The following is a 16,357-nucleotide window of genomic DNA, read 5'->3' as shown; positions in this document are numbered from 1 at the left end:
TAAGCAGTGGTTTGTAGTTCTCCTTGAAGAGGTCCTTTACATTCCTTGTGAGTTGGATTCCTAGGTATTTTATTCTCTTTGAAGCAATTGTGAATGGAAGTTCATTCATGATTTGGTTCTCTGTTTGTCTGTTACTGGTGTATAAGAATGCTTGTGATTTTTGCACATTGATTTTGTATCCTGATACTTTGCTGGAGTTGCTCATCAGCTTAAGGAGATTTTGGGCTGAGACAATGGGGTTTTCTAAATATACAATCATGTCATCTGAAAACAGGGACAATTTGACTTCTTCTTTTCCTAACTGAATACCCTTTATTTCTTTCTCTTGCCTGATTGCCCTAGCCAGAGCTTCCAACATTATGTTGAATAGGAGTGGTAAGAGAGGGCATCCCTGTCTTGTGCCAGTTTTCAAAGGGAATGCTTCCAGTTTTTGCCCATTCAGTATGATATTGGCTGTGGGTTTGTCATAAATAGCTCTTATTATTTTGAGGTACGATCCATCAATACCGAATTTATTGAGAGTTTTTAGCAAGAAGGGCTGTTGAATTTTGTCAAAGGCCTTTTCTGCATCTATTGAGATAATCATGTGGTTTTTGTCTTTGGTTCTGTTTATATGCTGGATTACGTTTATTGATTTGCGTATGTTGAACCAGCCTTTCATCCCAGGGATGAAGCCCACTTGATCATGGTGGATAAGCTTTTTGATGTGCTGCTGGATTCTGTTTGCCAGTATTTTATTGAGGATTTTTGCATCGATGTTCATCAGGGATATTGGTCTAAAACTCTTTTTTCTTGTTGTGTCGCTGCCAGGCTTTGGTATCAGGATGATGCTGGCCTCATAAAATGAGTTAGGGAGGATTCCCTCTTTTTCTATTGATTGGAATAGTTTCAGAAGGAATGGTACCAACTCTTCCTTGTACCTCTGGTAGAATTCGGCTGTGAATCCGTCTGGTCCTGGACTTTTTTTGGTTGGTAGGCTATTAATTATTGCCTCAATTTATGGTTTATTTAAAGAAAAATCGTTTAAAAAAATCTTATAAATTCTAGAAATCAACCCCATTATTAATGAATTAATGTAAAATATAAACTATATATTATAAACACTTATCAACTGTCTTGAATACCTTGAAATCTTTACCAAAATATACTATGAGAGAGGAGTTGATAACTGAAATGTTGACAGAGGCAAAAGAGGTACGTTGAGTGAGTGATGTGCTTAGGTAGGCGCAGTAGCAAACTGGAAACACATGCTTTGTGTAAAACTAGAGCCTCTTCAGAACATACCAAACAGTCATATGGGCTCAAGAGACACCGGGTTTTATCCTTTAAGAGGAAATCCAGATTTCTGCATGTCTCCTAAATTTTACACGGTGACTCAATTTATGGAGGCAAATTTTGCGGTCTTGTAGTTTTACACAAATTGGAAGAAAAAAAAACTTGGTGAGGGGAAAGAATATTTGAAAAAGTTTTACCTTTAACAAATTCAAATATTTATCATAAATGAACAGAAAACCATACTCTCTAATAATTCTTGTAAAAATATTAATATTTCAAGTAAAATCTTAGACAATTAAGTTCTTTCAAACTGTTTTCATTCAAGGAATGTTTGAGCTTCCAAATATAAAAAAACTTACATATGTTAATGTTAAAACAAATGGATTTCAAATATTTTGAAAATAACATTGGTTAATGTCTACCTTGTTTTTCACTTCGATGTCTGCACCATGGGACAGCAGTTTTGCCACCATTGACAAATTCTCACTATAAACAGCATGATGGAGAGCCGTGTTGCCATACACATCTACAATATTCGCATTGGGACCAGAATCTACCAGAATATTTGCACAAGCCTCTCTCCAGCATTGTAGAGCCTGTCAGTATTAAAGCAAGTAGTAAATTATAAATTTTAGGAAATCAAAATAAATATTCCACAGGTTTCACAAACTAGTTGTATTTCAATGAGACAAATTCATTTTATTCCATGTATTTAAACCAAATCCATCTCCTGCTGAAAGAACTGTCTACAACTTACCTTCACAGGAGGTGTCCTGTTTTCACTGTCATGGATGTCAAGTCGACAATTTCTGTCTGGCAGAAGTGTTACTAATTCCGCATGGCCCTTGGCACAGGCCCAGTATAGAGTAGTCCTACGAGAGTGAGAGGACATTTTAGGAAAGTTTAGTCCACTGTCTCAAAACATACAATGATTTATGTAATTGTAAACATTAAATACCATGCTCTTTATCTGCCTTCAAAACAAATATTTAATAATCTCCTGAAGAAAGTACAACATTCATTCACTCTTATTACTCACGACATTAATGAAAGAGTGGCCTATTTGAATAGAAAGAGCGGCCTATTTGAATAGAAAGAGCTTGGCCTTTGGATTCAGTTCAACTTGGACTTGAGTATTACTTTAAGGTCTTTCACTTACTAGCTATCACTTAACCTCTCTGTGCCTCAATTTTCTCATCAATAAAGTGAAGATGAATACAGCAGTTATCTCACAGAACATCACTGTGATGCCTCAATGAGATTGTTGAGAATGCCTCAACAATCTATGCAAAGTATTTTGAAGAGTTTTTAGCACATGTAACAGCTCAGTAATTGTTAGATATTATAATTAGTACTTCTTCTTAACAAAAACAACATTTTAAGTAATATAATACAATTATGCCTACTTTGTGGTGGGTTTTAAAGGTTAGAGATAACACTGTATTTTAACGGTTCTAGGATGCTCAATTTCTCATATTTTAACATCTGTGGCATTGAAATGCCACTTACAATTCATTATTTATTAGAACTGTATTTGGCAAAAATTTAAACAATCTTTTATTGGTACATAAAGTAAGGAGGCATCACACAATTCACGGTGCCTTCCATGAAGTGGAATATGGTATATACAACAAACAGGTCGATGGCAGTCCTAGTCACAGGATTAACACTTAAAGAAATTTTAGCTTTTAAGAGTACTACGCAAAAGGAGAGTTGAAATAAAAACAACAAATTGTTGGCCAGGTGCGGTGGCTCACGCCTGTAATCCCAGCACTTTGGGAGGCTGAGACGGGCGGATCACGAGGTCAGGAGATCCACACCATCCTGGCTAAGACGGTGAAACCCCGTCTCTACTAAAAATACAAAAATTAGCCGGTCGCGGTGGGGGGCGCCTGTAGTCCCAGCTACACGGGAGGCTGACGCAGGAGAATGGCGTGAACCCGGGAGGCGGAGCTTGTAGTGAGTGGAGATCGCGCCACCGCACTCCAGCCTGGGCCGCAGAGCGAGATTCTGTCTAAAAAAAAAAAAAAAAAAAAAAAAAGTTAAAACAAAGTACTCCTTTAATATTTTAAAAACTTCAAGCCAAAGAAAACTTGGGATTCAAATGAACAGGTATGGCTCATTTTACTTTGTATTTAGATTTACAGAATGTATATTAATTCATATTTAGATATATGGAGGGAATACTTGTAAATTAGGTATTTCCAATGATTAATATTACTATTTAAAGCTGTTATAAATTTCCAAAATTGTGGTTGGTAGTTATCTCTTACTAGTTTCTGACTTCGGAAGTGTTTTTGTTTGAAAGATGAGAGGAAAAGCTGCAACTGAGATTCAGTCCTATTACTCCAATTTTAAGTCTCTCACATTGCTCAGGCTTAGCAGGTAAATGTGAAATTTTTAAGGATGAAAGGGTCTTGAGAGTTAATAGAATGTGTCTTCTACATAATAGGCATTCAACTTACATGTGATAAATGGATTCAAAGAATGGATAAATACAGTTGGGAAGTTCAATATCTTAAAAAACTGCTATAAATAAAGCACTTATATTTGCTACTTTATTTTCCTAATAATAAAACTACACTAAAAGGATTAATCTGTAATTACTGACATATGTATAATAAATCTAGATATAATAAAATACATTTCTAATAAAATGTATATGTAAATCAACAAGCACAGATAAAATGATTTTCTTCTGAAGATGCTAAAAGTTCACAGAATATACTAATCCACAAAAAAATAAAAATTAAAATATAGAAAGTGAAAAATTGTTTTTATCAGGACAAAATTCATAGTCCTGCTCTTCCCAAAAATTATCTCATTAATAATAAACTTTTACTAATAACATTGTACATGCCCGATGCAGAAATCAAAGAGAACAAATAGGGAAAACATTTTAAGTTACAACAAATGCCCTCAAATAACAAATTTTATCATATTTTGTACATAATTTCAGATAACACAAGACTATCGTCTGTATGTATAAACAAACTGAACTTTACGCTCACTTGGTACACCAAAATACATTTTCAAATGTCAACATACTTCTGCATATATTTCTACCTTCAGTGGTCACATATTACCCCATGCTATAAATTCACAGAAATGTATTTATAAAAGCCATTATATGGATTCTTCTTAATACATTGATATTTTAAGCAGTGCTCAGAAAAGAAATTGCATGTATGTTTCCTTATTTTCTAAAAATATTTTAGTGTAATAGAATTGATCACTAATGGGCATATACCTTTTTTTTAATATGGTACTTACCACCAAATTGTCTATTCGAAAGTCATCTGCAACTTAAACTTTAAGCAGCAATATAAATATCACTGCTCTTTATCCTCACAAACTTTGTGGATAGAAAACAGCATTTGATTCCTCTTTTAACTTAAATGCCTTCTCTAACCAGGAACACTAAATACTGTTTCCTGTGTGCATAGGTCACTTGCAGATCTTAAAAAAGGACTTTGCCCAATTTTAAATTAGAGGCAAAGTACTTTTTTTAGATCTGCAATTTAGATCTCTGATTTAAATTGCCCAATTTTAAATTAGAGGGTTTTTTGTTGATTTGAGTGAATTCTGTATAAAATGAAGATGTTTAAATCTAATATGTATACACACACGCACATACATGTATAGTAAATATTTTACCAGTATGCTGCCTTTTATTTTTTCTCATATGCAGGGTGATTTTTTTTTGTTTGTTTTGCTAAATTAACCTTCACAGTGCTTGTTTCTGAGCATCTTAGAAAGGTTTTGTCAACATAAAAATGTATCTGTGTAAATAGGCATTTATGTTTTCTTCTGGTATTTTTCTCATTTTATACAAAATTAAAAAATTTTAATCTATATTCCATCAGGAACTTATTTCTTTTATACACTGTAACTTTGGTGTTTTTTTTCTAGAGATCATCAAACCCAAGAGAGTCTAGATTTTCTCCTGTTATTTTCCAGATATTTTAGAGTTTTGTATTTGACATTTAGGTCTGTGATTCATTTTGACTTAATTTTGATGAGGGGGTAAGATCTGATTCATTTTTTTTACATGTGGATATTCAGTTGTTCCAGTTCCACTTTCTGAAGAAACCAATCTTTGTTTCACCATGTTGCGTTTACTTTTTCATCAAAGATTAATTAAATATATTGATGTGTCTCTATTTCTAAACTCTCTGTCTTGTTTCATTAACCTGTCTATTCTTTCATCAATATGATACTGCTTTGATTACCGTAGCTTTTCAGTAAGTCTTGAAGTTGAGTAGTGCCTGTCTTTCCTTCAGCTTTGTTCTACTTCAATATCGTGTTATCTATTCAAGGTCTTTTTCTTCTCCATGTAAGTTTTAGAATTACTTTTTCTATGTCCATAAAATAATTTGCTTCCATTTTGATTAGAAGTGCATTGAATCTGTACCTTGGGAAGAATTGACATCCTGAGGATATTGAGTTTTCCTGTTCATGAATATAATGTATCTTCTCCATCTGTTCAGTTCTTTTTTGATTGCTGTCATCAGATATGGAAAGTTTATGAAATTACATAACTCCCTCTACCTTGACCAAAGGACAGTGATGAATTCTTCATTCTGCGGCCAACAAGTCACCTCTAGGGCCATGTGTCTAAACATAGACAGGAGGGTAAGAAAATGATAAAGACATCCTGGGAAAAATAGGAAATTCAAGAATCAGCAACTGTGTCTAAGTAACTCCTTTCCATTTCCCCAGGGCACCTGTTGCTTCAGCCAACACCTGTTGGCATGTGCCCAGGACGCTGGTGCTGCTGGCTTTCCCAGCCCCGTCCCCGGGGCTGCCTTTGGATGTGCGCCTCTTGACCTTAGTGAGAATGTTCTTCTTCATCCCTACCATGGGTGAAAATTTTTCACAAATAAACACTTTTTGAAATAATGCTAACTTTTATATTAGATAGAGGTGCTGCGTGTGGAGGTTCGCATGTGTCTTTTTGGTAGAATGTTGTATTTTCTTTTGGGTATATTCCCAGTAAAGAGATTGCTGGGTCAATTAGTAGCTCTGTTACATTTTTTGAGAAATCTCCAAACTGCTTTCCACAGTGGCTGACCTAATTTACATTCCCAGTGACAGTGAATAGGAGTTTCCTTTGCAGCCTCACCAGCATCTGTTAACAAATAACCACTTTTATTCCAGACATAGATCATCTGTTAATTTTGATTTTAGCACATCCTCTGCTTTTCTTTCTTTCTTTTTTTTTTATTTTTTTTTGAGACGGAGTCTCGCTCTGTCGCCCAGGCTGGAGTGCAGTGGCCGGATCTCAGCTCACTGCAAGCTCCGCCTCCCGGGTTCCCGCCATTCTCCTGCCTCAGCCTCCCGAGTAGCTGGGACTACAGGCGCCCGCCACCACGGCTGGCTAATTTTTTGTATTTTTAGTAGAGATGGGGTTTCACCGTGTTAGCCAGGATGGTTTCCATCTCCCGACCTTGTGATCCGCCCGCCTCAGCCGCCCAAAGTGCTGGGATTACAGACGTGAGCCTCCGCGCCCGGCCGAAGATAGTGTTTTTCACAACCAAAGATGATTCCACGTTTCAATCATGTTTTTTTTTCTCTCTCTCTTTTTCTGAAGGCGTGTGGAACTTTCTGTTTGCTTCAGTTTGGGATATAAGTTAAGAATATTGTACCTTGAAGTGACCCACCTCACTGTCCCCAGGCAGTGTTCTGTCCCAGAACTCTTCACAAGCTTTTTTTCCCCCTGTGGGCCCAGTGTGGAGAGGAGCCCCCCGATAGTCTTTCACTAGGCAAGTGACCAACTAAAGAATTACCACAATTATGTGTGACTGTTCTCAAGGTTCCCAAACATAGAAAGGGGAAAGGTGCAGGTAATACAGCTCTATTAATGGCGGTAACATCTTAGCTCAGCAGGAAACATACTGTGAGCTATGAGAACAGGTTACAATGAATATTGAGGCAGAAAAAGTCACATGAATCAGATATTAGCCCCCAAATGTTCTTGCTCAAATGTTAAAGGTCCTTCCTGCACATGTGGCAATGCCAAACTTGCAGAAAGCACATGTGGTGAGAAACAAAGCTTGCTGCCTGTCTGTGAGTTTCAGTGCCCAGTGAGACGCAGCAAGCTTTCGTCTCTTCTTTCTACACTCCTGCTTTCATTGCACATTTTCATATATGTTTTATTCCATTTTTGAATGTTGTATTCCATTGGTCTTTCAGACTAATGATGAAACAACACAACACAATTTTAATTTCCAAGTCTTTACAATATTTTAAAAGGGAAGTCGCTCTCTTTTAATTTTGAGACTTTTCATGGGTATTTTAATTTGTTTGCTCTTCCTTACAGTACAATTTCTATATCCTCAACACAGATGGAATCTATATCGGAGTTAAAATCAACTTATTTTGTTTTCTTTATTTTTTTAACTTTTATTTTAATCTCGGGGGTACACGTGCAGGACGTGCAGGTTTGTTGCACAGGTAAATGTCTGTCAGCGGGGCGGGGCTGTTGTACAGACTATTTCATCACCCAGGTGTTAAGCCTAGTGTCCAGTAGTTATTTTTCCTGATCCTCTCTCTCCTCCCACCTTTCACCCTCCGACAGGCCCAGTGTGTGTGTTTCCCTTTATGTGTCCATGTGTTCTCATCATTTAGCTCCCACTTACAAGTGAGAACATGCTGTATTTGGTTTTCTGTTTCTGCCTTCCTTTGCTAAGGATAATGGTCTCCACCTCCATCCACGCCCTTGTAAAGGTGCATATACTCCATGGAATACTACGCAACCATAAAATCAACTTATTAATTAAAGTACCTTTGATGTCTTAACAATGCTTATCCTGCCTAATCATGTAATATCTTAATTTTCATTGATACAAATCTATTTTTATGTTTTAAAGAAATATTTTGCACCAATTCCATACTAATTGAATCATTTAAAATAATCTTGTTTAAAATTTTGGCATTATCTCTTTTCTGTCTATGAACATGAACACAAGACATTCTCATTAATTCAATTAACGTAATTTATTGTGCTAATGAGTTTCCTAATGTGATGACTCTTACTTGCGTTTCTGGTATAAAGGGATTTCCTAATGATCTAATATTTTAATGGGTTGGCACAGTGGTTTTTAGCATTCAAAAATTTTACTTTCATATTAATATGCTCTAATTATCTATATTGGCATAGTCTATATGGCATCAAAGTTATCACATTTTTTTCATTTTTAAAATAGAACAGTTTTATTCTGCTAGTTCCATAAAAACAATGTAAACACAAGTGTTCTGTACATCTTGCTGGTGAATTCACGTAATGCTTAGTTCCCTGATCCTTTGACCTCCTTGTCTTCTCCAGTTATTTTCTGTTTGGAACACTGGCCTCAGGAGTGGAGTGGGTTTAGGGCTTAGGAGAGAGCAATGTGGCTTTTTGGTATGACTCATTTTATTGCTTGCCCTCTCAGCACACTCCTGTTACTCCTAACACAAAGTTTGAGATTTAAGCCCTTAAACCTGTAGGTTTCACCATCAGCTTTTCCTTTTCTTTTCTTTTCTTCCTTCCTTTCTTCTTTCCTTCCTTTCTTCTTTCTTTTTTTCTTTTTTCTTTTTGCCTAAGCATTACTAGGGATGTGAATGGGAGACTGGTATAGAAAGTGGTGAGGAGCCGAAGCCAACAAATTGCTTTAAACACAAGATGAAAATGCTCAGTTTCGTCCACACAAAGCATCACCTAACACTGGTGTGAGGCAGCTCACTTAGCTGTGGAGGAGTCCTTGGAATTCGATCTCAGAAAGACAGTTCCAGCTTTAAGACAGTAAAACCTTTTGGCAATGGGCCAATTGTCTTAAAAGAGGGGGGGAAGAGTTCTACTTTAAAGACCTTGCAAGTGGAGAATTGTCCTACAAAGATTCTTGGAAATGTTAACAGAGGTAACTGACATGGGTAACTGGGGGCCAACCAGGAACTACTGTCAACAGCCCAATCTCAGCAAAACCAGGACAGCCAGTTAATAGTTCCTTCAGTTCTCTGATGGTCGCAAATGTGATTTTATTTTATTTAGCCTTGTGGAGGTTCTGCAGCAAATATAATTTTAAAGGAATTGGGAGCCAGAAAGATAAATGCAACTCCTTCAACTATGTGACAGGGCAGACTGGTTAATCTGGGTTCCCAGAGTGTGGAGCAAGTGCTCTGCATCAGAGAATGGCCCAGGGGGAGCTTGCATGACGCTGAACCCCACAGGACAGAATTACTTCAATCATCTGCTCCTGACTACTACAAGGAGGAGGTCCCAGTGTCTCAGTTTGGCTCTATGCTCAGATTTCTTTTCTTTTCTTTCTTTATTTCTTCTTTTCTTTCTTTTCCTTTCCTTTTTTCTTTCTTTTTCTCTTTTTCTTTCTTCTTTCTTTGTCTTTCTTGCTTTCTTTCCTTTCCTTTCCTTTCTTCTTTTTCTTTGGAGACAGAGTTTCCCTCTGTCACCCAGGCTGGAGTGCAGTGGTGCGATCTTGGCTCACTGCAACCTCCACCTCCTGGGTTCAAGAAATTCTCCTGCCTCAGCCTCCCCAGCAGCTGGGACTACAAGCGTGTGCCACCATGCCTGACTAATTTTTGTACTTATAGTAGAGATGGGGCTTCATCATGTTGGCCAGACTCGTCTCAAACTCCTGGCCTCAAGTAATCCACCTGCCTCAACCTCCTGAAGTGCTAAGATTACAGACATAAGCCACCGCACCCGGCCTCTGTGCTTGACTTTCTACTCTTAGCTAATCTTTCTAACACACCTGCCCTTCATTAGGTAAAACTGGCTCGGTTGACTAACTACACCTGCCTGTGTAATACAAGCCCCTCCCTGGCTTGTATTATCTCATCGTTGCCTTCCATTTGTGACAAGTGCTATGAATTTTCCTTTTGAGGAAGTGATACAAAATTTTCTTTTCTTGAACAGGATTTTTAACTCAAAATAATGAGACAGTGTAAATATCATGACAATTCTGGAATGTCTGAAAGTTTGAGATAAAGGTTGTCTAAGAAAAGCTAAGATTGCCTTAGCTGTTTTATGTGTGGTATCTGGAACATGGGCATCAGGAACCAAGTGATGCCACTGCTACTCGGCAGACTTTTCATATTTTACCTAAACAAATGACGCTGACATACTTTAATAAAATTTCAGAAAAACCATCTGGAATCAGCCCCATCATGTCCAGATTGGAAGGTGTTTGGGGATCAATGAAACATACCAGAAATACTTTCCCTCCCCCAAAACAAATGTAATGAATGTCAAAGTATTGATACTAATTTAGGTTGTGAATACATATTAAGTTTTGCTTCATTGATTGTAGCACTGGCAGCTGTTTTGCAGAACGCTGCATATTAAACTGTGGGCAGCTGACAACAAATATCAGCGGAAGGGGATATTCAAAAGCCAGTTAAATTAATCATTGCTTTTTAGGAACCTGAGCCAAGATTAACGCCCTGGAACTTTTACAGACAGACCCTTGCCAAAAATCTCCCAGAAGGCACATTTGCAGACTATTTTGTCTTGAGATGTTAACCCATCTGTGGTATCTTCCTGACATTTTAGATTATATATACAAGTCCTATAATGAATAGCATTCACAAAATCTATGAAGCAAAAAATTAAAATTGTTCAAAAGCCTGAATTTTACTGGCAAAATGTATCCATGAGAACATAGCAATTAGCCCCCTACCCCTCCAAAAGAAATCCTACAACCCTAAAACCAATCCAAATTGTGTAATTTAGAAGAAATAGGGTTTCGGTGCCTACGACTGAAGGGTTCATTAAGGTTTTGCAGCTGGAGGTTTAAAAAAAATCCCACTTTGCAAAACTATCTGACTATCAAGGGCACAGAGACTAAGGTAATGCCGATTCTCACTGGCACAAACAGCTTGTGGATTGCATAGCCCACCACAAAGGTACTTGTACCTGCTGCCATATTTGACTGTACCAGGGACTCTTTAAATCCGAGTTTCAGCGGGACTGCAGACATGTCCACACCACTTGACACAACCATGTAAAATATGCCCAAGGAGATTAATGAGATTCCAGTGTACAACGACACGCCAACAGTGCCATATTCTTGAAAAATCTTCTTCAGTTGCTGTGACTTGCTTTGCTTTTTCTCCTCTGTGCGGCTGACCCTACTGCCTGTTGTCTCCGTGGCCTGGCTGAGGTCACGGCTGCTGGCGGAGCAGCTGGGCATCTGGCCTGGGCGGGAGCAGGACCAGGGTCAGGGGCGGCAGGGCGCAGGGGGTGGCCGCGCCCAGGAGCCAGGTGGCAAAAGGCCGGACCCGGGCGCCCACTCTGCCTGCCCGGCCCCGCCCCGCCAGCAACACGGCCGTGTCGCGCAGCTAGGCGCTGCCCGTATCACTTTTACATATCCTTCCTAAAAACTATTGGGAAGATTGGTTACTTTGTAACTTTTAAATCATTTAAGCGGTATTGGTGTATTAATTAGTTCATGAGTAAAATTTTCTTTTGGACAATATAAACTTGGTGCTCTCTTGTGTGGAAAACAAATCTTTAATAAATGTTCTGTTTCTTCTATGAATATTATTTAATTTAGCATGTCTATCTCTATGGGGTAAATGATCTTAAAATACATTTCCTAGACTATATATGAGCCACAGTTTAATGTTAATTTGCATTGAAGCACACTATTTTGTCCCTATTTTCCTTTTTAATATTTGTCTTTAAGTTCTCTGCACTGTAACCTGTTGACACCTCCTTCTCAAGGTCTTTGTGTGGTCCCATCTATTTACAATTCACTAATAGTTTGGCTCAGGAATTTAGGGGGTTAACTGAAAATCAGATTTTCAGCAGAGGCAGATCTCAGGGAAGCGCGGAATCCGGTAAGACACATGTGCTTTGTTGTCAGTCTCCTATGTCTCAGACTCAGCATGTCCTGTTCTCTCCATGTGAACCCCTGTCTGCCTCCAGGGATCATGGAAAAACAGAGCCTCTCCCATTTTCATGTCTTTGAAGATGCTTGGTAGAAAGTTGTCATTTTTCTGGTAACTGGAAACTAAGACAAAGTTATTAAAAAATAACTTTAAGTCATCAAATATGTACTGTCCTTGTATCCACAGGTGAGATGACAGTTGCAGTTCTCGGGGGAAGTAAAGTCACAGGATCGCAGGCCCATACTCAGACCTCTATGCACTCATTGGCTGTTGTGAACATAAACCTGAGCCCATTGTCCTGGCAGCAGAAAGAAATCAGGCGGGTAGTTTGTATTTCAATCTGTGAGCAGAGTCTATTATCTGTGGATCAATAGACAGAATAAGTGCTGTTTCCTGGAAAAAAAAATTCTGGGTCACGAACTGACCAGGGCCAAATCTGTTCAGGAAAGAGGAAATAATTACTGAGTCATGAGCTTTACTTGTGTGGAAATAATGGCTATCCAAGACCATAAACCAATCCATAACTGTCCCTAAGTTAATTGTATGTAATTCTCACTGATGTCATTGTTTAATTTTGATGTATGATGCCACAAAATTTGTTCTCTGAAGTTTCTCTAGTATAATTTGAAAATTAATCTGATAGCTGTTCTATCTTTTCTACAGGAGTTGAAACATTTCTAGGATTGGTAGAGGTAGTTCTTAAATACCTCCATCCCTGTAAGAATGTATAAGATGTAGCTGATTGATTGATTTTATTTTATTCAGAAATAGCAAATATATATAAGCTTTATACATACTTTATGTATATTTTGTATTTAATGGAGACTGATTTAGTGGTGACAGAAAACAGCTGGTATTTGCAAATTATGATTAGACTATTTTTATTTGATTATTTTTCAAACTTTTGTGGGTGCACAGTAGGTGTATGTATTTATAAGATTCATGAGATGTGTTGATGATGTGCAATGTGAAATAAGCACATCGTGGAAAATGGGGTATCCATTCCCTCAAGCATTTATCCTTTGAGTTACAAACAATTCGGTCACACTCTTTAAGTCTTTTTAAAATGTACGATTAAGTTATTGTTGACTATAGTCACCCAGATGCGCTATCAAATAGTAAGTCCTATTTATTTTTCTGAGCTTTTTTTTTCCTTTTTTTCTTTTTAACCCATTAACCATGCCCACCTCCCAAGCTCTCCACTGCCATTCCCAGTCTCTGGTAACCATCCTTCTATGCTCTCTGTTCATGAGTTCAGTTGTTTTGATTTTTAGATTCCACAAATAAGTGAGAACATGTGATGTTTGTCTTTCTGTGCCTGGCTTATTTCACTTATTTCCAGTTCCAACCATGTTGTTACAAATGACAGGTTCTTACTCTTTTTAAGGCTGAATAGTAGTCTGTTTTGTTTAAGTACCACATTTTCTTTATTCATTCATCTGCTGATGGACACTTAGGTTGCTTTTAAAATCTTAGCTATTGTAAACAGTCTTGCAACAAACATAGGAGTGCAGATATCTTTTTGATATACTGGTTTCCTTTCTTTTAGATGTATACCCAGCAGTGGGATTGCTGAATCACATGCTAGCTCAATTTTTTGTTTTTTGAGGAACCTGCAAACTGTTCTCCATAGTGTAAACTACATTCCCACCAACAGTGTCCAAGGGTTCCCTGTCCTCCACATCCTCGCCAGCGTTTGTTACTGCCTGGGACCCACTTGAAAAGGGAATGGAGGAGAATGGTGAGGGTTAAAAAACTACCTATGCTCACTACCTGGGTGATGAAATCATTTGTACCCCAAACCCCAGTGACATACAATTCACCCGTGTAGCAAAACAGCACATGCACACACTGAACCTGAAATAAAAGTTAAAAAAAAAATATATATATATATATATATGTCCATGGGAAGGAAAAGGATGGGTAACAAATGGTTCCCCAAAAGATAAAAATCACACAAATATCCAACCAAAGTGACTAATTCCCCACCAGGAATCAAACCCAGGCTATGGCAGTGGAAGTCTGGAATTTTAACCGGACTGCGAGGTGGAGTGGCTGGCACTGCAAATTCTGCAGGAGAGTCACAGCAGGCACTCGGAGCATACGACAACTTTAAACTTTGCTTTGGGCCAGATTTTCGCCCTTTAATTTTGTCAAAAGAATTTCTAAGTATAGCCATGAAACTACTATGAATATTTATTTTAAATTAATCTTTCCGTAAACACAAATGAAGCAATTGTTTAGAATAAAAGATCTCTTTTTCTAAATTTAGGAGTCTTTCTAACATAAAGGATCGGTTTTCTAACCACTAATGATTAGAATTTCCAATGGTGAACTTATTTCAATCGTGACTCAGTCCAACAAGCCTGGTCATGAAAAGCCCACAAGGCAATTTTACAGTTTAAAATAACTTTAACCATATAAACAAAAGATATTCCTGGAGACAGCATAGATGAGGCAGCCCTAATGATCCTCAAAAAATTTACTCTCAGAAATAGGCTTAAGATGGCAAGAGCTCTTGTTGCCACAGATGGTTAAGGATGGTGTTTTTGCACACAGTACCTCCAGTAACCCACAAGTTAGTGGGGGACTGCCAGTCACGGACACCTTAATCTGCGATGCTAGGGAGGCCCTCCTGAAAGTGTACTGTTTCAGTACTAATTAGGCAACAAGAGTTGATGTGACATAAGCCCCATAGGGATAGGACTTCTTAAGACAAACTCTCCTGAGAGCGTGACACATTTGGAACAAAAAATGTGCTGCCTAAAATCTTACATGTCTGAGGTCCCCAGCCAGTTTTAGACTGGCCACTGGATGTGACCCAAAAATCACGCTTCTCAGATGGTGGCGACCAAGAGTGCTCCCACTTGGTTAAAAGCCAAGCTCTCAAGGACATGAAACAAGGTCAGAGGGGAGCTTCATGTGGTTTTATTTGTGGAACAAATAGTAAAGTTTGCTTGAATAGACACCAGTCTGATCAGAGCCATAAATCTAACCACTCTTAGAAGTGGCTCGAAATTGGGTTTCTAGGGGTTCGGAACCCCTGTTCTATTCTGAGGTGCCCTGCTTTATGACAGCACAACCCAGAAAGACAGCGAGAGAGTGAGAGACTATTTCTAGGAGGAAAAGGGATCAAACAACATGATTATTCATGCCAAAGACTACACAAGAGTCACTACACGTATGACTAGTCACACAAATCTTTTTCTTCCACTCATCAAGATTTTATGGAGAAAGAAAAGGCAACAATTTTCACCATCTGCTCAAACAGATTCCACACAGAGGCCAGCAGCCTGGCTGGTAAGAATTTCGTACTCTTCTGCCAGCTGCTCTGGTCCTGGGTTCCTTTGGCTGCAGCTTCTGGAAGAGCAGGCTTTAGTATTCTGCTCACAGCCACAAAATGATAGAGGACAAGGGAATGCTTCCCCTTTGTGGTCTAAAGTTTCACTGAAAAATCGACTGGCCAAATGCAGATTAATAGGAGAAATGGCATGCAGGGTTATTGATGCGCACAAGGGAGAACCACAAAGCGATGACTCCAACCTCCAACAGTGCTTAGCAGCACAGCTACCATCTAGAGGCCATGAACAATGAGGGCTCAGAGCATGGCCAGAAACAAGTTATGGCAAAATCAGGTTATGGTGGCAAGGCAGGCTATAAGAGAGAAGAGAAGACCTGGCTTGCAAATGAGGTCTTGTTATAGAGCTCATACTTTACAGCCAGCAGCCCTCAGAGAGGGTAGATGGTAGAGGTTCCTTTAAAAGTGAGATGAAATACGTGTATTTACTTCACTGCGCTAGCCAATAGTACCCCCATCTGTTCTCAGAAGCTCAGGCAGGTAGCAGCGAGACGGGACTGGAATGAAACACCAATGAACTATACTGGGTCTCACAGTCTTTTGAAATCTCCATTTTCCCTAAAACATCCAGGCAACGCTCTCTGACCTCCTTTGGTGGGAGACTGACTTCTCCCGGCCACGAAGGGAGGAAACGGTCCTGGCGCTGGAAGTCCGGTGTGCAGCTGCATCTTCCCACTGGACCAGAAGATCAGCACTCGGTGGGAGCCCAGGGTTTTAAAATCGCTGATCGGGGCCGGGCGTGGTGGCTCACGCCTGTAATCCCAGCACTTTGGGAGGCCAAGGCGGGTGGATCACGAGGTCAGGAGATCGAGACCATCCTGGTTAACACGATGAAAT

The 16,357-nt window shown here is 38.8% G+C and overlaps 1 pseudogene; it reads right to left on the bottom strand.

Moving 5' to 3' along the window:
* Positions 1–11,040: 11,040 nt before the first annotated feature.
* LOC139356008 (protein FAM210B, mitochondrial pseudogene) lies at positions 11,041–12,875 on the bottom strand (annotated as a pseudogene).
* Between the last annotated feature and the right edge of the window lie 3,482 nt (positions 12,876–16,357).

This window comes from Macaca nemestrina, chromosome 9 (assembly GCF_043159975.1).
Source record: "Macaca nemestrina isolate mMacNem1 chromosome 9, mMacNem.hap1, whole genome shotgun sequence".
Taxonomy (NCBI): Eukaryota; Metazoa; Chordata; class Mammalia; order Primates; family Cercopithecidae; genus Macaca; species Macaca nemestrina.
This window is presented reverse-complemented; position numbering and strand designations above follow the sequence as displayed.